This window comes from Pelophylax lessonae, assembly GCF_965119305.1.
Source record: "Pelophylax lessonae genome assembly, chromosome: 4".
NCBI lineage: Eukaryota > Metazoa > Chordata > Amphibia > Anura > Ranidae > Pelophylax > Pelophylax lessonae.
In genome coordinates, this window is record NC_138771.1 from 161,100,381 (window position 1) to 161,122,454 (window position 22,074).

Genomic DNA, 22,074 nt, shown 5'->3' on the forward strand with positions numbered 1-22,074 from the left:
ATCAAATCTTGTGCTAAGAAAATGAAAAAACAAATATAGAATTTTTGCTTTCACAAGATTAGATGATGGAAGTCAGCAGAACTTCACTCCATTCACTAAGCTGAGGGACAATTCTCTTGCAAAGTGAAAAGTCCCTTTCAAAATGAACAGCCTTTTTTTCTTTGGTAAATGCACCTCTATGATTATCATCCCTGAAATTAATGTGCCAAGAAGTGAACTATTTCATGGTTTAATCACAACATTGAGCATGATGTCAGTCTGTCATTAAAAATACAAAATAGTAGGCAGTACAACTGAATGCAGAGTCGGAGATAACTAGAAGATCATTATGTCATTATCCCAATGTCTCAAAAAAATGTATATACATAAAATTTTTCCAGTATTACATACTTAAAGTGTTACTTAAAGTGTTACTAAACACAGGACCCTGCATGCACCATATCTGGTCTCACACAGAACATGGAAATGCAAATATTTTAGTAAATATAAACTGCTAAATACCTTTTCTCATCAGACGTATATAGCAGTCTTGTGACTTCTATCAGTGTCTGGTTAAAGCTTGTAGGAGGAGTTTTCATTCTGCTCTGACTGTACTATGATGCTGCAGGACCCTTGACCCTCTATTTTCGGATGGCAACTGAACTGGTAAATGTAAATATTACGATCTGGTGTCGTACGAGAAAAATTTTCGTGCTAGCCCGATCGGAAAATATTAGATGAACTGTCATGGTTCTTAAAAGCTCTGTACAAACGATCCAATTATCGTACAATTCGAAAACGGTTTTGTCTGATTTTCAGATTGTGTGTATGGGCCATATTGTATGGAGCCAGCTACTATACAGTACTAAGAGGTTTTACCTGTGTGCACAATTAAGTGTGAATACATTTCATTTACATGTTTTATGCAATTTTAAAGAATTTTACACTATGTTGGCCGTTCTGTCTTTCCCTGTGTCTGATCAGAATGAGACATATTTGAAAAGATTTAAGAAGTTTTAATGGGATGTTGGAAATGAATTAGATGTGATACAGTATGCGATACTGCTCCACTTGATAGCCTATTACAGATGTGGCAAGAATAGACAAAAACATTTAAATTGCAGTGCAGTTACACTAAACTAACTTACTCCTGTCAGACATACAATCTCTGTACAGAGATCGCACAGAAGTGATCCCTGTGGATTGGTGACAAGTAAGTATAAAACTGGGACGTAGGACTGGGTGTACCCACACTATGGGGGCAGTTACACTTTAATCGTACCTTCCCTTCTAAATGATGCATTCCTTGTAAGACAAACCGTACATCAACACTGCAAAAAGAAAATGATTACCCTCAGAAAACCAAGAAAATGATCACACTCAGAAAACCAAGAAAATTATTACACTCAGAAAACCAAGAAAATGATTACCCTCAGAAAACCAAGAAAATTATTTCCCTTAGAAAACCAAGAAAATGATTACACTCAGAAAACCAAGAAAATGATTACACTCAGAAAACCAAGAAAATGATCACACTCAGAAAACCAAGAAAATGGTCACACTCAGAAAACCAAGAAAATGATTACACTCAGAAAACCAAGAAAATGATTACACTCAGAAAACCAAGAAAATGGTCACACTCAGAAAACCAAGAAAATGATTACCCTCAGAAAACCAAGAAAATGATTACCCTCAGAAAACCAAGAAAATGATTACCCTCAGAAAACCAAGAAAATAATTACCCTCAGAAAACCAAGAAAATGATTACACTCAGAAAACCAAGAAAATGATTACACTCAGAAAACCAAGAAAATGAATACCCTCAGAAATCCAAGAAAATGACCACACTCAGAAAACCAAGAAAATTATTACCCTCAGAAAACCAAGAAAATTATTTCCCTCAGAAAACCAAGAAATGATTACCCTCAGAAAACCAAGAACATGATTACCCTCAGAAAACCAGGAAAATGATTACACTCAGAAAACCAAGAAAATGATTACCCTCAGAAAATTAAGAAAATTATTACACTCAGAAAACCAAAAAATAATTACCCTTAAAAAAAAACAAGAAAATGATTACTCTCAGAAAACCAAGAAAATTATTAAATTTAGAAAACCAAGAAAATTATCATACTCAGAAAACCAAGAAAAGTATCACACTCAGAAAACCAAGAAAATTATCCCACTCAGAAAACCAAAAAAATGATCACACTCAGAAAACCAAGAAAATGATTACACTCAGAAAACCGAGAATATGATTACATTTAGAAAACCAAGAAAATTATTTCCCTCAGAAAACCAAGAAAATTATCACACTCAGAAAACCAAGAAAATTATCACACTCAGAAAACCAAGAAAATTATTACACTCAGAAAACCAAGAAAATGATCACACTCAGAAAACCAAGAAAATGATTACCCTCAGAAAACCAAGAAAATGATTACATTTAGAAAACCAAGAAAATTATTTCCCTCAGAAAACCAAGAAAACTATCACACTCAGAAAACCAAGAAAATTATCACACTCAGAAAACCAAGAAAATGATCACACTCAGAAAACCAAGAAAATGATTACCCTCAGAAAACCAAGAAAATTATTACATTTAGAAAACCAAGAAAATTATTACCCTCAGAAAACCGAGAAAATTCGCACACTCAGAAAACAGAGAAAATAATCACACTCAGAAAACCCCAAAAAAATTATCACAATCAGAAAACCAAGAAAATGATTACACTCAGAAAACCAAGAAGATTATTACACTCGGAAAACCAAGAAAATGATTACCCTCAGAAAACCAACGTTCACAACTAATAGTCATCAAAGTACTCACAAAACTTGTGTTATAATATTTGCTCACTGGTTAACGCACACAACAAAAGTGTCGTGCAATTAACAATTTTTAGCAAGTGGTGACCAAAGCCAGAAAAACCACAGCAAGGATACAAGAAAATTTCGATGAAAATGAAAAATGTCTAAAAAAGCAATATAAGAGTGGGAGTCTGTACACAATAAAATATAATAAACAACAGTAAAAGGATGTAGATGAATCATAAAAAAACATCTATCTTCTAAGATATTATTAACATGATGAGCTTCCTCTTCAAAATCTATAGCAGAATATGACATGAGTACAAAAGTAAAAAGCACATTTAAATAGAGAAAGAAGGAAGTGTGAGAACCATTTGTTGTATGGATAACAGATATGATAGTTTGAAATGATACTGTATCATTATTATTCCCAGGTGAAAAATCACTTTTGCAAAGAATATCAAATCTTGTGCTAAGAAAATGAAAAAACAAATATAGAATTTTTGCTTTCACAAGATTAGATGATGGAAGTCAGCAGAACTTCACTCCATTCACTAAGCTGAGGGACAATTCTCTTGCAAAGTGAAAAGTCCCTTTCAAAATGAACAGCCTTTTTTTCTTTGGTAAATGCACCTCTATGATTATCATCCCTGAAATTAATGTGCCAAGAAGTGAACTATTTCATGGTTTAATCACAACATTGAGCATGATGTCAGTCTGTCATTAAAAATACAAAATAGTAGGCAGTACAACTGAATGCAGAGTCGGAGATAACTAGAAGATCATTATGTCATTATCCCAATGTCTCAAAAAAATGTATATACATAAAATTTTTCCAGTATTACATACTTAAAGTGTTACTTAAAGTGTTACTAAACACAGGACCCTGCATGCACCATATCTGGTCTCACACAGAACATGGAAATGCAAATATTTTAGTAAATATAAACTGCTAAATACCTTTTCTCATCAGACGTATATAGCAGTCTTGTGACTTCTATCAGTGTCTGGTTAAAGCTTGTAGGAGGAGTTTTCATTCTGCTCTGACTGTACTATGATGCTGCAGGACCCTTGACCCTCTATTTTCGGATGGCAACTGAACTGGTAAATGTAAATATTACGATCTGGTGTCGTACGAGAAAAATTTTCGTGCTAGCCCGATCGGAAAATATTAGATGAACTGTCATGGTTCTTAAAAGCTCTGTACAAACGATCCAATTATCGTACAATTCGAAAACGGTTTTGTCTGATTTTCAGATTGTGTGTATGGGCCATATTGTATGGAGCCAGCTACTATACAGTACTAAGAGGTTTTACCTGTGTGCACAATTAAGTGTGAATACATTTCATTTACATGTTTTATGCAATTTTAAAGAATTTTACACTATGTTGGCCGTTCTGTCTTTCCCTGTGTCTGATCAGAATGAGACATATTTGAAAAGATTTAAGAAGTTTTAATGGGATGTTGGAAATGAATTAGATGTGATACAGTATGCGATACTGCTCCACTTGATAGCCTATTACAGATGTGGCAAGAATAGACAAAAACATTTAAATTGCAGTGCAGTTACACTAAACTAACTTACTCCTGTCAGACATACAATCTCTGTACAGAGATCGCACAGAAGTGATCCCTGTGGATTGGTGACAAGTAAGTATAAAACTGGGACGTAGGACTGGGTGTACCCACACTATGGGGGCAGTTACACTTTAATCGTACCTTCCCTTCTAAATGATGCATTCCTTGTAAGACAAACCGTACATCAACACTGCAAAAAGAAAATGATTACCCTCAGAAAACCAAGAAAATGATCACACTCAGAAAACCAAGAAAATTATTACACTCAGAAAACCAAGAAAATGATTACCCTCAGAAAACCAAGAAAATTATTTCCCTTAGAAAACCAAGAAAATGATTACACTCAGAAAACCAAGAAAATGATTACACTCAGAAAACCAAGAAAATGATCACACTCAGAAAACCAAGAAAATGGTCACACTCAGAAAACCAAGAAAATGATTACACTCAGAAAACCAAGAAAATGATTACACTCAGAAAACCAAGAAAATGGTCACACTCAGAAAACCAAGAAAATGATTACCCTCAGAAAACCAAGAAAATGATTACCCTCAGAAAACCAAGAAAATGATTACCCTCAGAAAACCAAGAAAATAATTACCCTCAGAAAACCAAGAAAATGATTACACTCAGAAAACCAAGAAAATGATTACACTCAGAAAACCAAGAAAATGAATACCCTCAGAAATCCAAGAAAATGACCACACTCAGAAAACCAAGAAAATTATTACCCTCAGAAAACCAAGAAAATTATTTCCCTCAGAAAACCAAGAAATGATTACCCTCAGAAAACCAAGAACATGATTACCCTCAGAAAACCAGGAAAATGATTACACTCAGAAAACCAAGAAAATGATTACCCTCAGAAAATTAAGAAAATTATTACACTCAGAAAACCAAAAAATAATTACCCTTAAAAAAAAACAAGAAAATGATTACTCTCAGAAAACCAAGAAAATTATTAAATTTAGAAAACCAAGAAAATTATCATACTCAGAAAACCAAGAAAAGTATCACACTCAGAAAACCAAGAAAATTATCCCACTCAGAAAACCAAAAAAATGATCACACTCAGAAAACCAAGAAAATGATTACACTCAGAAAACCGAGAATATGATTACATTTAGAAAACCAAGAAAATTATTTCCCTCAGAAAACCAAGAAAATTATCACACTCAGAAAACCAAGAAAATTATCACACTCAGAAAACCAAGAAAATTATTACACTCAGAAAACCAAGAAAATGATCACACTCAGAAAACCAAGAAAATGATTACCCTCAGAAAACCAAGAAAATGATTACATTTAGAAAACCAAGAAAATTATTTCCCTCAGAAAACCAAGAAAACTATCACACTCAGAAAACCAAGAAAATTATCACACTCAGAAAACCAAGAAAATGATCACACTCAGAAAACCAAGAAAATGATTACCCTCAGAAAACCAAGAAAATTATTACATTTAGAAAACCAAGAAAATTATTACCCTCAGAAAACCGAGAAAATTCGCACACTCAGAAAACAGAGAAAATAATCACACTCAGAAAACCCCAAAAAAATTATCACAATCAGAAAACCAAGAAAATGATTACACTCAGAAAACCAAGAAGATTATTACACTCGGAAAACCAAGAAAATGATTACCCTCAGAAAACCAAGAAAATGATTACCCTCAGAAAACCAAGAAAATGATTACCCTCAGAAAACCAACGTTCACAACTAATAGTCATCAAAGTACTCACAAAACTTGTGTTATAATATTTGCTCACTGGTTAACGCACACAACAAAAGTGTCGTGCAATTAACAATTTTTAGCAAGTGGTGACCAAAGCCAGAAAAACCACAGCAAGGATACAAGAAAATTTCGATGAAAATGAAAAATGTCTAAAAAAGCAATATAAGAGTGGGAGTCTGTACACAATAAAATATAATAAACAACAGTAAAAGGATGTAGATGAATCATAAAAAAACATCTATCTTCTAAGATATTATTAACATGATGAGCTTCCTCTTCAAAATCTATAGCAGAATATGACATGAGTACAAAAGTAAAAAGCACATTTAAATAGAGAAAGAAGGAAGTGTGAGAACCATTTGTTGTATGGATAACAGATATGATAGTTTGAAATGATACTGTATCATTATTATTCCCAATTCAACACGCATAGAATAGCTTCATTTAACAGCTACCTGTCACCTTCCTGACAAGAGACATTTGACTGCGAGAGCTTGTCAAATCTATTACCACTTTACTTGGTATTGTAGTTTCCTTGTCTGACTCACACGCTGGTTATTAGTTTTTACTCTTATTCTAAACCAAGCCACACAAAGCATACAGCAAATAGATCAGCATGAGATACAATTTTGTGTGGGAGCTGCCACTCACAAGACACTTCTTTTATAGTGCTCCATTTTGTTTACTTAGAGTCTCTGCAGAAAATGTACTGTACCCAAACAGAATGGTACTTTATGGCAGAAAGAGCTGTGAAAAAGGTTTTATGAAATGGAAGTGTAAAGAGGAACTCCAGTTTGATATCTTAATTAGCAAGACAATACATATCCTGTATGTGAATTTTTTTATTACCTGCCAGAATATTTCTTATTCTGTTCAGCTACTCTTGTGATTCTTACAACCCCAACACATGGTAATAAACTATTTAGTACTGCAGTTTTACAGCTTTTCCTATTGGCTCAGTGGACTATTAAGTAGTATATCCCTCATGTTGTGGTCCTCCCTGTAGCCTTCTCTTCCACCAGCACAGCAGGGATGTCTGAGATAATGTCAAAAAGTTTGATTAAAGTGATTGTAAAGTCTCACTTTTTTTCTATTAAAATAACAAACATGTTATACTTACCTCCTCTGTAAATTGGTTTTGCACAAGGCAGCCCAGATCCTCCTCCTCTCGGGTCCCTGGCCGGAGCTCCTGGCTCTCCCTCCTGTTAAGTGCCCCCATTACAAGCAGCTTGCTATCGGGTCACCTGAGCCAAGCTGCAGCTCTGTGTATCCATTCAGACACATAGGTGCTGTTTGGCCCCACCCCCTCTCCTGAATGGCTAACTGAGTTTGATTGACAGCAGCGGGAGCCAATGACGCCACTGCTGTGTCTCAGTCAATCATGAGAGAGAGTCCTGGATGGCTGAGGCACTCGTGGTCATCGCTGGATAGAGAGGTGGCACAGGTAAGTATTATGGAGGCTGAGGGAGGCTGCTGAACAAGAAGGCTTTTGATCTTAAATGATCATATCACATCATAAGATAGTGACATTTCAGGGGGCCTCCTGTGCATTTGTGTACTGGCCTGGCTCCAATTGGAGGATTCAGGATGAAACCTTTTTTGTTTGCCTGGCATCAGGGAAGCGAACATTGCAGATCTAGATTTACCTGCCCTGATTGGCTGAATCTGCATCTGGGTGTACATTTGTTTTTTTGTAATTGGTGGATGGTACTTTAAATATCATTTTGAATCACAGTGTACTTGTTATATCCATTAAGAAGGAGTCCTGTGCTGCCCCAAAACATTACTACCTTATGATGTGATGAGATCATTCAATGTATACTAGACATGTGCATGGCGGAAAAAAATGTTTAATTTCTTTTCAGATCCATTTCTTAACTTAATGAATTTGTTTCCTCATATTCGTTATGTTAAAATGATTTGGAATTAATTTCATATATTCTGATTCAGTTAGTACATCCAAATCGCTAATGAAAATGTTGTCCAAATTCCAATTTGTAACCAAACAAATCACACATGTCCAATATATACCCAATCAGTAAAACAAAATATTTGGCCTGAGCATTGCCCTACAGGAGGCAGCAGGGGTATTGGTTTAAAACTAAGCATGTACTAACTTATCTGGAATGGATTTCTAGGGTGCCTTCTGTGAATTGTGTGTTCAGCATTATACAACGGTACATGTTTCAAATATCCTATGTGATATTTCACAGCATGTGTAGCAGGGGTAGATTGTGTGGCCTAGATTTTTGGAAAGGCTGCCTAGCCAGGGGTCAAAGTAATTGTGCAGCAATGTAACATTAGGAAATAAATACATTTCTTTCCTGGAAATGAATCTTCATATTTTATTGATATCACATAGATCTGTTGACTTACACCGATCTGATCTTGGACAACATTATAGCACCATCGCTACACTAAAATTTTTTTGTCCTCTTTACTTGAGTTTCTGCACAAAGACCATCTTAGTGGTGGGGCTTGCTAACCAAAGATGACACCAACATTGTGATTGGAGAATTGAGCTTGTCGAGCTGATCTGTAAAATGAGAGGCAAAAGTTTGTGGGGAGTGAGCTGTCAGGAGTGAATTGGTGATTCCAACTATTCAACTGGATGTCAAGGTAACGCTTGTTTATGGACTCTTAACCATCCAGTTGATGATATATATTTATAGATTTATTAATCACCTTTTTTGTTACTGGGTGGTGGAGGTGTAATGATATTCCTTCTAAATGTTTTAGAGCGCTTCGTAATTGCTGTGATTTACTCTGTTTTTATTTTGTTTATTATATGTTTTATAAGGCAGCTGCCTACCATATTAGTATTGGTTAGATATTCACCTTCCCTCCAGAAATATGTAGTATTGGACTATAGAATTTGATTAGTGTATAAATTGAGGTGGTTGCCATGTTTGCATAGCTTGCTCTCTTGAATTGGTGTAGGAAAACATTGGATGCCTTCAGCTGCCATTGTGCTGTTCTGGGCTGCTAATGTGTCCCTGCACCTTTAGGATTGGGATTCCTCCAGGCATACCTATCCTTAAGTTAACCATTGCTAATTTTCTCCAATACAGAGACTCTTAAATGTAAGAGCTAGGACTACAAATTACAGAGGGGTCTGGACAAGTGAGGCTTCCACATACACTGATCAGCCATACCCTTATTACTACTGGCAGGTAAAGTGAATAATGTTGATTATCTCATTACAATAGCATCTTAAGTGGGTGGGATATATTAGGCAGTAAGTGACCATGTTGTCCTTTAAGTCGATGCGTTGAAAGTAGTAAAAAATGTGCAAGCGTAAGGATTTGAGCTACTGTGTAAGGGCCACATTTTGATGGCTAGATGACTGAGTCAGAGCATATCCAAAACTGTAGCTCTTGTGGGATGTTTCTAGTCTGCAGTGTTCAGTACATACCAAAAGTGATCCAAGGAAGTAAAACTGGCAAATGGGTGACAGGTTCATAGGTGGCAGAGGCTCATTGATGCATGTAGGTTGAGAAGCCTGGCCCTTGTAGTCTGATCCAATAGAAAAGCTACTGTAGCACAAATTGCTTAAAAAGGTAATGCTTGTTCTGAAAGAAAGGTGTCAGAACACACAGTGCATCGCAGTTTGTTGCGTATGGGGCTGTGTAACTGCAGACCGGTCAGACTGCCCCTGCTCACCCATGTCCAAAGCCAAAAGCACTTCACAATGGGCATGTTAGTATCAGGACTAGACCATGGAGCAAAAGAAGAAGGTTGGCTGGTCTGATGAATTCAAGAATGGTTTGAGGAACACAACAATGAGGTTGAGGTGTTGATTTGGACTCTAAATTCTCAATTCAATAGAGCGTCTGTGGGATGTGCCAGATACCACAGCATACCTTATGAGGTCTAGAGGAGTATATGCCTTTGATGGGTTATGGTGGGTGGTGGGTGGTAATCATAAAGAGGTTATAGTTAAGCATGAAAGGCATCAAACTTCAGTCCCCCATTGTGTTCTCATCGCTTGCATATGCTGTGTAGTTTGGATTTATTGTAATAAAGGTGGATTAATTACTAGAGTGCAGCCATCCGAATATTCCCTCTCTTGTCTGGGTGGTCATAATGTTATGGCCAATCCATGTATATTTGCAAATGTGTGCAATTAAAACCTCTGTTTTCACGCAAATTGTGCACTTTTTTGCAGGCTAGTTGGTAAGCTTCTGTGATAATGTTTGTTTGTTTTGGCTGTGCAAAGCCCTTCCATGTGGACCATGCTGCAAAGGCTAATTATAAATCAAGGTGGTTGCCATTTTGTAACTTCCCTATCCAAAATGTAAAAAAAAAAACAGGTTTATAATTACTTTATTATCTGCATTTATTATAATTGCCTAGACTTCTAAACATGCAGTTCAGATTTTCTGTATGTATATACAGAAGAATCAAACATTTACAATTTCACTCACTTTGAATCTCCTGATTTAATCATAACTATCTTATTTTTGTAAATACTGCCAATTATGTGTTTCATTAAAAATATTCTTGCACCAAAATGTATAATGTAATGATTTGTTGAAGAGTAATGATCATTTCTTAAATTCTTTATAAACATGGCACTTGAGATTTTAACTGAAGTGAATTATAAAACCTCAACATTTTAACACCTCCATAGAATCTTCTAATTTCCAATCCAAAGAGTAATAATAAAACATAAAGACCTTTTTAATGTAATAGATGTATTCACATACTGTACAGTAAATCTCCAGGCAGAGAGGTCATTAAACCAAAAACTGGGGGATGTACCATTGCAGTATTTCTAGCAATGCTCTGATGAATGAAATTAATACTGCTAATTACACTCCTGTAAAGTTTAACCATGTTTAATGATGTATTTTATATGGTTATTAACACGCAGCAGCATTACTGATGATTCCTACATTGTCTTAAAGAGCACTGTTAATGCTTCCTGGTCTTCATTATAATTACTAGGTAAGTGTCATGTTCATTTAGACACCGACTGCTGTATACGGAAATTAATGATTATTTCTCATCCTCCAACTTTTTTCCTAACTTGGCAATAACAAGGAATGTAAGGGGAAAATATCTTTGAAAAGGTCACAGTGTCTTTCATTAATTTCAGTAACACTTCAGAAATTAATATTAATGAGATTTCTTGGCTCATTCGCATCAGTGGATGGTGCTCCCCAGGAGATTAAGTGACTGCAGTATTTCTGTTATCTGGAGTGGGGGAACTGCATTTATCCATTTTCATAGAGATGTGAAAACAATAAACTGCATGTTGCTAACCCCACGTGTTATAAAGCAGATGATGATAGAACCAAATCTGTAATTAACACAGGCATAAAAAGGTGATTTGAGAATATTGCATGTCCCATCAAATCTTAAGACAAGTTAACTAAACTTTACAAAATTGTTGCATTGAATTAAACATGTTTCTCTGACAGTTGAAAGAAAACATGTTAGACAATACCTTTAAGAATATTTTATCATTATACATCTTAAAAATTTAGAGAAACTTTATAGAGTTTACCAAATGTTTAAATTACTAGGTGGAAAACATAAAAAGGAAAAGGCTGCGTAAACTCAAACCATAGAAACACTCAGTCCCCACTTATGCCGAAAAAACAAAAAGAACTTTGCCCTTGGGACTTTTATGAGTGGTGCTAAAAATAATCCAACAACATATTAAAAATATACAAAATGTGTCACAAATGTTTAAAAAAGCTAACAAAAAACAATATTGTAGTTCAGAATAGGTAGTATCATTAATGTCAACATATCAAACATGTAAATATTGCATAGCACCCATGATTTCCTGAAGCGTATAATTTACAATTCATAGTTGCATAGTTAGTCAGGTTGAGAAAATACACAAGTCCATCTGGCTCAACCAATAAAAAACAAAAAATAGTAAAGAAAACCCAACCATATAATCCCATATACACAATCCTATACCCACAGTTGATCCAGAGGAAGGCGAAAAACCCCAGCAAAGCGAGATCAAATTTGCTAAAGCAGGGGAAAAAAATTCCTTCCTGATCCCCCGAGAGGCAATTGGATATTCCCTGAAAGGCTTAAAGCTCTCTACGCGCTTTATGGGGCAACGCCCACTTCTTCAGGAGAAAGCCCAGATATAAATCTCTGTATTTGTATGTATCAGTGTTGAAAGATTCAAAGATGAACATATTAATATATTAATGTGGATCATTGATACATACAAATAAAGAGAATCATTTGTGGGCTATTTCCTGAAGAAGTGGGTGTTGCCCTGTGAACAGTGTAGAGAGCTTTAAGTCTTCATGAATTGTAAATTATACGCTTCAGAAAATCATGGGTGCCATGCTATATTTACATGTTTGATATGTTGATATTGATGATACTATCTTTTCTGAACTACATTATCTATTCTGAACAAAAATATTGTTTTTTTTAGCTTTTTTTAAACATTTGTGATACATTTTGTATATTTTTAACATGTTGTTGGGCTCATTTTAGCACCACTCATAAAAGTCCCATGGGCAAAGTTCTTTTTGATTTTTCCTGACTAGGTGAAAAACTTCTTCATGTAGCTGCCATGTATGAAAGTCAAGGATGGTGCTGCTTTATGCCTGCTGGTTACGTATCTGGGAACAGCCACAGGGATGGTCTTTGCCAGCCCCCCCACAAAGATGTAAGGCTTATTCTGCTACTGCTACTGAACAGCTAATCATAGGAGGTAAGAAACACACTGCCTCTAAGACCCCCCCCCCCCCCCAAGCATAGTTGCACATAGAATGAGGCAGGTTTTATATTTGGTTTAGTAAATATGCTTGTAGTTTTGCACATTGTTAAAAGCATTTTTCTTTTGTAATGTTTGTATTGAGTGGAACATGCATTTCACTGTTTCCTTACAGATTGCATGTCCATGCCTACAAAATGTAAATAATTTTGTCAGTTGTATTACAGTATACAAAATATAGTACTATATAGTATACATTGTAAAAAAAAGGAACAACAAATGTGTTTTTACTGTAGTAAAATACATTTATTTGAGCCCCTAAATGCACATTGATGCACCAACATTTATAAAGTCTGCATTTTCTGCACAACATCACAGATATATTAGAACCTTACAATTTGGAAGTCATGTCTATGCTTTGTTGCATTAGCTGCCTGTGTTCTGCAACTGGGAACTGCTTTGATATGAATGCAGCCTCAAGAGATTTTTCCATTATAACTGGAAGGTCAATGACATTTATACTTTCTTTTTTACCCTTGATTAATGGTAAAAGAAGGTTTCTTTGGGTGGTATTTTCACCTCTGTGGTTCTTATTTTTTGTGCTATAAATCCGAGCAACAATTTTGTAAAAAAATAAATAAATAATAATAATATTTTTTACTTTCTGCTATAAAACACATCCAAAAAAAAAAACTGCTACACATTTTTGGTAAATAAAAGCATCTAATGATTGGTTTCTGCAAAAGTTACAACATCAATAAACTGGAATATGCCTACTACCCGTTGTAAGAAAGGTGTATCTTTGTTTATGTATTTCCTATATTTCAATAAAAACATGTTAAACAAAAAATAACATCAATAAATTATGGGGTGTATTTATGGAATTGTATTTAGTAATTTTTTTTTTACTAGTAATGGCGGTGATTAGTGACTTATAGTGGGACTGCGATATTGCAGTGGACAAATCAGACACCACGTGTTAGGTTTGACACCTTTTTGGAAACCAGTGTCACAAATACAGGGATCAGTGCTAACAATATGTACTGTCACTGTACTAATGACACTGGCAGGGAAGGGGTTAACATCTAGGGCGATCAAGGGGTTAAATGTGTGGCTAACATGTTTTACTGTTTACTGTGGGAGGTGTTTTTCCTAAGCAATGTGCTGTTTTTTACTTTGAAGGAAGAAAAAACAGCATATTGCTGCTGTCAAAAGATAGCCCTGTGTTTGTTTACCTACACAGGGTTATTTTCGGTAATCCCTGGAGCTGATGGTCAGGTGCCAGCAACCAATCAGTGACCGGCACTTGGTTCATGCTGCAGCCAATCACAGCACAGCCAGGACAGCGTGGGTGCACAGATCACATACTAGGTAGAACTGCCTTGCTGCTGTATATGTACTGTATGAGGTCGGCAAGTGGTTAAAGTTGAACTCCAGTCTTACTTTGTATCTTACACAGTTGCACAGGCTTTTCTCCTGTAATAAAATTGCTTAATCAGATTTCACTGCACACTGTGTGCTTCGCAAACTGCAACAAATCAGATAGAGCCTTCCTAATATCCTAGCAAGAATGTCCAAAATTATTTTGCCCTTTCTTCCCAGCTGTACTGTCCCTGCCTTATTCCTTTTATACAGTGGATTTCAGTTCTTATAATTATGGAGACTCAGCATCATTTGTGGTCATTAACACAGTTTATTGTTTTCAGTATTATTTACAGCACCCTGCTGGCTCCTCTTACGAGCAATGATCTGCCTGCATTGCACAGGGGAGCACAGAGACCTAGTGATGATATCACTGGGCCCAAAATAAGGTATGTAATGAAAACAGAAGGGTTTTATTTATTAATTTCATTGGCATGCATATGAGTGGGAAAGGAGAAACCAGGGATGGCAAAATATAAACAGATTAAACTTCAGCATTTATTTTAGCAAATGCAGATTATACTATGAAAAGTCATATTGGATTATAAATCGCTCATGTTTTAGATAACATTGCTTTTGAGTCCTCTACATCTGAGTGTTCCACATCATTACTCAAAATCATTACTAAAATGTTGCAGCAGCTAATATAACAAAAAATACACAAGTGTTCCATGATAAAGTGACGTTCTTCAGGACTTCCATTGTTTTGATCATTTCAATACCCTACTTTAGATTCCCAGCATTGAAGAAACAATTTTTCTGGCCATCTTGGATAGATAGATAGATAGATAGATAGATAGATAGATAGATAGATAGATAGATAGATAGATAGATAGATAGATAGATAGATAGATAGATAGATAGATAGATAGATAGATAGATAGATAGATAGATAGATAGATAGATAGATAGATAGATAGATAGATAGATAATTTACTACAGGTTAATAGGCTCTTCACTTTTCAAGGGAAGTTACACTTTGCAGGGACATTTTCCACAGAGCTCTGAATGTGGTGAAATTCCACTTTGTAAAAAATACCCAACCACTTGCAAGGAAGAAAAAGAAAAAAAAAATCTTTGCTTGCTTGATTGGATGATAGATGTCAGCACAACTTCATCTCATTCACTAAGCTCTGGGGAAATTTTCCCTGCAAAGTGCAACTTCTCTTACAAAGTAAACCAAGAGGGGGTGACTACAATCCCCAACATATAGTGGGGCCATAGGGGAGTGAACATAGCCACCCTCTAACAGGAAGTCTGGTCACAACAGCAAAAAAAAAAAAAAAAGATTTGAGAGCAATATAAGGTACTTCTTTGTGTTAGGAATACATACTTGAGTACAATTTCCTAAACCAGTGTTTGGTGTCACTTTAATATTTAAGATGAACAGTGCCAAACAACTGAAAAATATATTTAAGATGTGCTCATTGAATTAGGAGTCTAAGTGCCAAGCACTACAATGAAGGCAGTGGTGGGATTCTTCATTTCAGGTTTTAAAATCAAGCGTCAAGCCTAAGCACCTAATGATCACAGATTTCAACTAGAATTTGCTTTTGCACCATTTCATTAAAATAGCCCAGTGGAGAACATACAACCTAAACCAAGCTGCGCTAGGGGGAAAGCTGGGGGCATGTACATCTGGGAGGGGAGTTCAGTAATGTCATGATTCCTGGCTGTGTACAGCCCCACCTATAGGGAGATATTCAGCGAGCTGAAACAGGCAAAAGCATGAAAATACTGAAAGCATATAATGCGCTTGTCATGTTCATTCTACAAACTGTAAGCAGATATGAATGTTTTACATTTGTTAGACATGGGGTTTACAATCACTTTAGGAGTTTCCCTTAAAACAGCCATTTAATTTGATAATACCAACTGTTACTCAAATTTGAAGTGCTGAGATCATACATAAGTCCCTGATTCATTATCTGTGAACAAAAACGCTGTTCCCATTTGTTCCTGGAGATTCAATTTTCCACCACTGACCCCATGATCATGCCATTCATACAGCAAAGAAAAGGAAAATCAGGCTGTCAATCACAGCTTGCTTGTTGAAGAAATCTCCATCCTACCTAGGACAGTTGGCAGGACTTACAGGACAATTCAGGAATAATAGTCAGAGATGGAGGTGAGGACTTAACTGACAACTTTTCATAAAAGTTAAAATGTGCATATGAGTACTCTTTTTAGGTTGCACATTCTAGGGAAAAAATCTGTGTGTTTTAAATAGAGCAGATTGTGAAGATACCACTAAGGCAGACCATACACAGTTTGGATCTTGGCCAGTTCGGCAGGAACCAGACAAGATCCAAACTGTGCATGGGCAGGCTAAATGTACCAAGTTGATAGATCGATCAAATGGGATACAACCAGCATGCTGGATTTTACCTGTGATAATCACTAGCGGCTTTAGCCGCTAGCAATAATCACTGTCTTCTCTCAACAGGGACAGCTTCCCCTGTCCCCATGGTTGCAGGAAAGAAATTTGCTCCGTGTATGGCCGGCCTTAGTTTATATGCTTGAGAATAAAAAAGTTAACTTCAACAAACTAGAAGCCAGTCAAACCCTTCACTATGTTGCAAAAAAGAGAAGTTTTGCCATTCTATGTACCACTCAAAAAAGAATACATTGCTTTCTGCATAGAAAAAAGGCTGCAAAATCATGTCATTATGTTTTGGCACATTTTAAGGGTTTGCAAACACACCTTATGGACATATGGTGCAAAATATACTAGTATATTTCCACGCACCACTATAAAAAGGTGAATATGATAAAAGTGCAATCTAGTATTAATAAATATATAAATAAATATGTCAGATAGCAGCTGCTGTATAAAAATAGTGAGGTAGTTGTGAGCAATTGGTCTATCCGACCAAATACAGCGCTTGCTTAGTGTTAATTCTAAACCAACACTCTAGTGAATATAAAGTGCAATAGTGTTAAATACAATTCCACAATTATTAGTATTAATATAAGTATATATAAGTAAACTGGATAAATTTCGGATAGAAATCAATTCCTGTGGATAAAAATGTGCATGAATCTTGAGAAAATAAATAGTAGTTGAGAAATATAAATAGTGATTAGTGATAATAAATATAAAATATAATTAGTGTCCTTAAAAATAATTGTCCAAAGTTCATACAAAGTGCTCGTGTTCAGACTTGATAAATATAATCTCAGCTGTTTCTTGTCCCAAATAGGTAATTAGGTTGGGTCACTTACCAAATCATGTAGGCTCAATGGGCTCCATGGATCTCCTCGAGATGTTATCCCATGGGCTGGCAACGGTCCCTCAGGCTTCCGTAATATACGATCCGATTCGATATGGGGGGAGAGAGAAGAATGCTCCAGGCTAAGCTCTGAAGACGTCACCGGAAGTGACAAAATGCGTTAGTTTGGAATGCATAGTGTGGGTACGTTACATTGGTTGGACCGCAAGCCGGAAGCTAGTTCCAAGAGGACATGCAGCCCGCACCGCACCGCTGACCACCAATGCTAAACGTCTGGAATATTTTTAATGCTGAAAACCCCTATAAGGGTAAATAAAATTACCTCTACTTCAAATACTGCACTATCTGGAGCATTCTTCTCTCTCCCCCATATTGAATCGGATCGTATATTACGGAAGCCTGAGGGACCATTGCCAGCCAATGGGATAACATCTCGAGGAGATCCATTGAGCCCAGGGGGCTTACTAAGCCTGATTGGTTCTGGTGCCGTACGGCATTCAGTACCTACATCATTTGGTAAGTGACCCAACCTAATTACCTATTTGGGACAAGAAACAGCTGAGATTATATTTATCAAGTCTGAACACAAGCACTTTGTATGAACTTTGGACAATTATTTTTAAGGACACTAATTATATTTTATATTTATTATCACTAATCACTATTTATATTTCTCAACTACTATTTATTTTCTCAAGATTCATGCAGGTTTTTATCCACAGGAATTGATTTCTATCCAAAATTTATCCAGTTTACTTATATATACTTATATTAATACTAATAATTGTGGAATTGTATTTAACACTATTGCACTTTATATTCACTAGAGTGTTGGTTTAGAATTAACACTAAGCAAGCTCTGTATTTGGTCGGATAGACCAATTGCTCACAACACCTTATGGACAGCAGTTAAAAATTTTTTTTTTAAAAATAGGAACTCTTCCAATACACAATCCTGTTCTTTTTAACGTTATGGATACAGAATATTTTAGATGTTGCTATACAGTTGTGTATTATGGGCTGGATAAAGTATTGAAGCTGTACTTTTAGGATTTACAACAGAATATACAAAGAAGCCACAGATCAATATTTCTTTCAGTAGTCTGCTTACCAGACAGTGAGAAAAAGTTTGTTTCAGCCAGTGTGTTAATGTACCAAAGGAGATTAATTGAAAGCATCAGCCAAGCTCCCTGTACAGCTCTGTTGACACCACAAATGCCTCATTACATTTAGTTTTGTAAGTGACATTCTCAGCAAAGAGGTTGGGGGGGGTTAAAAGCAGAACCTAATGATCCTTCAGATGCTGGTAGACATTGCATGCCAGTAATAACCAGCCTGAACATTTCCCATAATCCAATTCATCATCAACCTAATAGCTGTGGTAAAATTGAAATATTGGCTTCAGTAAAGTACATTATGGCTGGTTGCTGTAAGTTACACGCTGCCCCTTGTACTGCCTGTTTGCAAAGTTTGTAAATGTCACACTGTGGTTTTCAAATCAAAAAAGAGGTACCTGTGTTGGGTGCTATTGGTGGTGCCACATCCCTATATCAATTCAAGAAAAAGTTTTCCCCTATTGGTGGGACTTTTTAGGCACTCACATGTACACAAAATTTTTTATAAATTATAAATTTTTTATAAATTCTTTATAAAAAATTTTGTGTACATGTGAGTGCCTAAAAAGTCCCACCAATAGGGGAAAACTTTTTCTTGAACTGTGGTTTTCAAACTACAGTTCTATTTTATTCCATTTGGAAAATAATTATCAAATACATTCAAACCCTTTATGAAGTTAATTCAAGAAATAATTGCCTGGGTAGCTGCAGCAATTTATCAGCAGATCCATGGACCGACAAAGGATAACTAGGACATTATGTATGGAAAAGAATAGTTACTTACCCACCAAAACCACTAACAAAACTGAAAGCTTCCTTAAATCTCTTTGGACAGACAGATATCTGAACAGATTCAGGTTCAGACAGCAGATGGATCTAGAGCAAGTTTGAAGGTTTCACTTCCTTTTCTCTTTAGAAAATGGAACAATTATTTCTTCTGGTTACCAGTAATGCTTGTTGCTACATGACTAAATTTTTGCAAACAATGCTTGCATTAGCCATACTACCACTTTTATATGCCTACCTTGCATTTTAAACAATCTTAAAAGAAGGTTGCAGATGTTCACACTCATGTTGGTGAACAATCTTAACAGAAGGTTTCACATATTCACACTCATGTTGTTGATTTGAATCTACGTTGTCTTCTGGGTTTGCTTTCTGCTTCTGAAGATTTAGAGTTAAATAAGCAGGTGTTGAAAGGAGGAGATTTCTGCAGCAACTGCACCTTTCCACTTAGATGATACCTGTCAGGAGGAGCTGGCTTCTATCTGATATAAAGATTTCTAGTGACCTGGAACAGACATGCTGGAAAAAGTCATAGCTCTCTCTATATTTGTTTCTGGTTAATGACTTAAAATGTTGAAACCAGATGTCCATGACACCTAGAAAACTAAACTGGTTATATATGGGTTTTTTTTGTTGGTTCTTTTTTTTTTTTTTGTTCGGCCAGTATATTCTCATGTAAATGAGGTGGATTGAGACCCCACTGGACATTGTATTCTGACAGTGGGACTGGCCACTGTCAGAATACACACAACAGCAGCTCCAGACTAAGTTGTCTAGCTTATCTGTTCGACAGAAGTCAATCTAGCTATAGATTTCTGTCGAACAGGGTTGGCCAGACACTGATTAAAATTCAGTCAGTCCCTGCTGAACTAGCTGAACTTCTATCCGTCTATGGCGAGCTTATCACATTAAAGAGGAGGGCAACTACTATGATTCTCTCATGACAGATGTATTTAAGAAATATGTTGTTCCTATGTAAACCTCCTTCTTATCTCAGATAAATCTCAAAGTAACAACAGAAGGACTGGGCAGTGCATAAACCCATATGGACATATACTTTTTCACTTTGGATAGAGTAAAAAGAAGGTTTATAAGCCTTGTGTTTTTTTTTTTCTTTTGTTTTTTACAATCTGTGTTCCATTTAGGAGATTTTGCTAAAATTCCTGTCCCATAGCCAAAATAGGAAGTGAGAGGACATTTCTCTAAAGAGAAGGAATCCCTTGTCATCAGGGTCACCAGAACTAGTGTCTTCTATGCCTGCTCTGGTGACAACCCGAAATTTGTGATTTTCTTTCACACTTTTACTCTCAGTGATAATGGTAAACATAACAAATAGAAAGGGTAAATCTCCCTAATGGGGGCACAAACGGCAATAAAAAGCTAAGGGGTGTTCTAATTTCTCTCAACTCTATCCAAAACTAAAAATAATGTTTTGACTTCAGTTATATTTTAATAGTGAAAACAGTCAAGCAATATATTATCAAATTCTAGTTAGGACTAACAGCATGAACACACTTTAAGGAGTTGATTTATTAAAACCGGAGATAGCAAAATCCAGTGTAGCTGTGCATGGTAGCCAATCAGCTTCTAACTTCAGCTTGTTCAAATAAGCTTTAATAAAAAAAAAAAAAAAAAAAAAAAAAAACCTGAAAGCTGATGCAGAACTGCACTAAATTTTGCACTCCTCAATTTTAGTAAATCAATCCCACATATCTAATCTATTTCCCAGTGTACAAGAGAACTAAAAGACAACATGATAAACATTATGGAATCTACTATGCTTAGTAAAGGAAATTATTACCTTTTTAACTGCTAGAGCCCTGTCAGCTTTTTATAGTTGTCTGTTTCCCAGTTACAGATTTTACCCCACTTGCTGTCTGGTAAAACATTGTTCCCAGAAAGTGAAGGTAAATTTCTATCATGAATAGCAGGAAAGGTGTTCAAACGTTTACCCATTCTATCCAAAACTATGAAAAAAACTTTAAAACTTGTTTACTAAAACATACTGATGAAGTATTTTCCTGTTTCCTACAATCAAACTCATCTGATCGATCAGTTGTAAAGGACACGAAACTTGTGTTAGACATCATAGTAGCATTTTATATTAAAACTGGCATAAGCTGTCCTTCCTATGAGCATTACACTGATATGGTAAGTTAAAGTCAAATAATATCTGCTGTCAAGGCCAATTAATATTCTTGCAAACAGAGCCTGGTTTGAGCACCTGATGGGTATTCTCTTGGCAATATCTGAGTGCCTCTTCTTAGTAATCTAACGTGGCACAACAGACGCAACAAAAGTCCTATACACACTGGATCTATTACAGATATTAAAAAGTATGCTTTTGTAAAGGTGTCTTTACAACTACAACAACTATAATGGCTGTGTTACTGTAAGAAGCAATTTATTGTGAAGACTAGGAAAACTGTTCAGTGTAATAGTGTGTGACAAGCACTGCTGCGATGGGTACGATGTTACATGTTTCTTTCCAGAAATGCACATCATTTATTAAACTCATGCATGCAGCTCAACATATTTGAGTCATCACAAAAATTTGGAGTTTGGCCAAGCAGAATATTTAACCTGCTGTTTCATATTAAAACACAACAGCATTTATTTAATATATAAAATACAAAACTCAACACAATCCCACAGTAAAATTTCAATTTTATCTTTGTGATTGTTCCTACCCATTGAGAAAATCATCTTGGCTTCTAA

At 35.8% G+C, this 22,074-nt stretch overlaps 1 protein-coding gene across 3 annotated transcripts in view; it reads right to left on the bottom strand.

Moving 5' to 3' along the window:
* PLXNA4 (plexin A4) overlaps positions 1-22,074 on the bottom strand; it is a 965,210-nt gene that overhangs the window by 38,591 nt on the left and 904,545 nt on the right. The gene's annotated exons all lie outside the window — the stretch shown is intronic.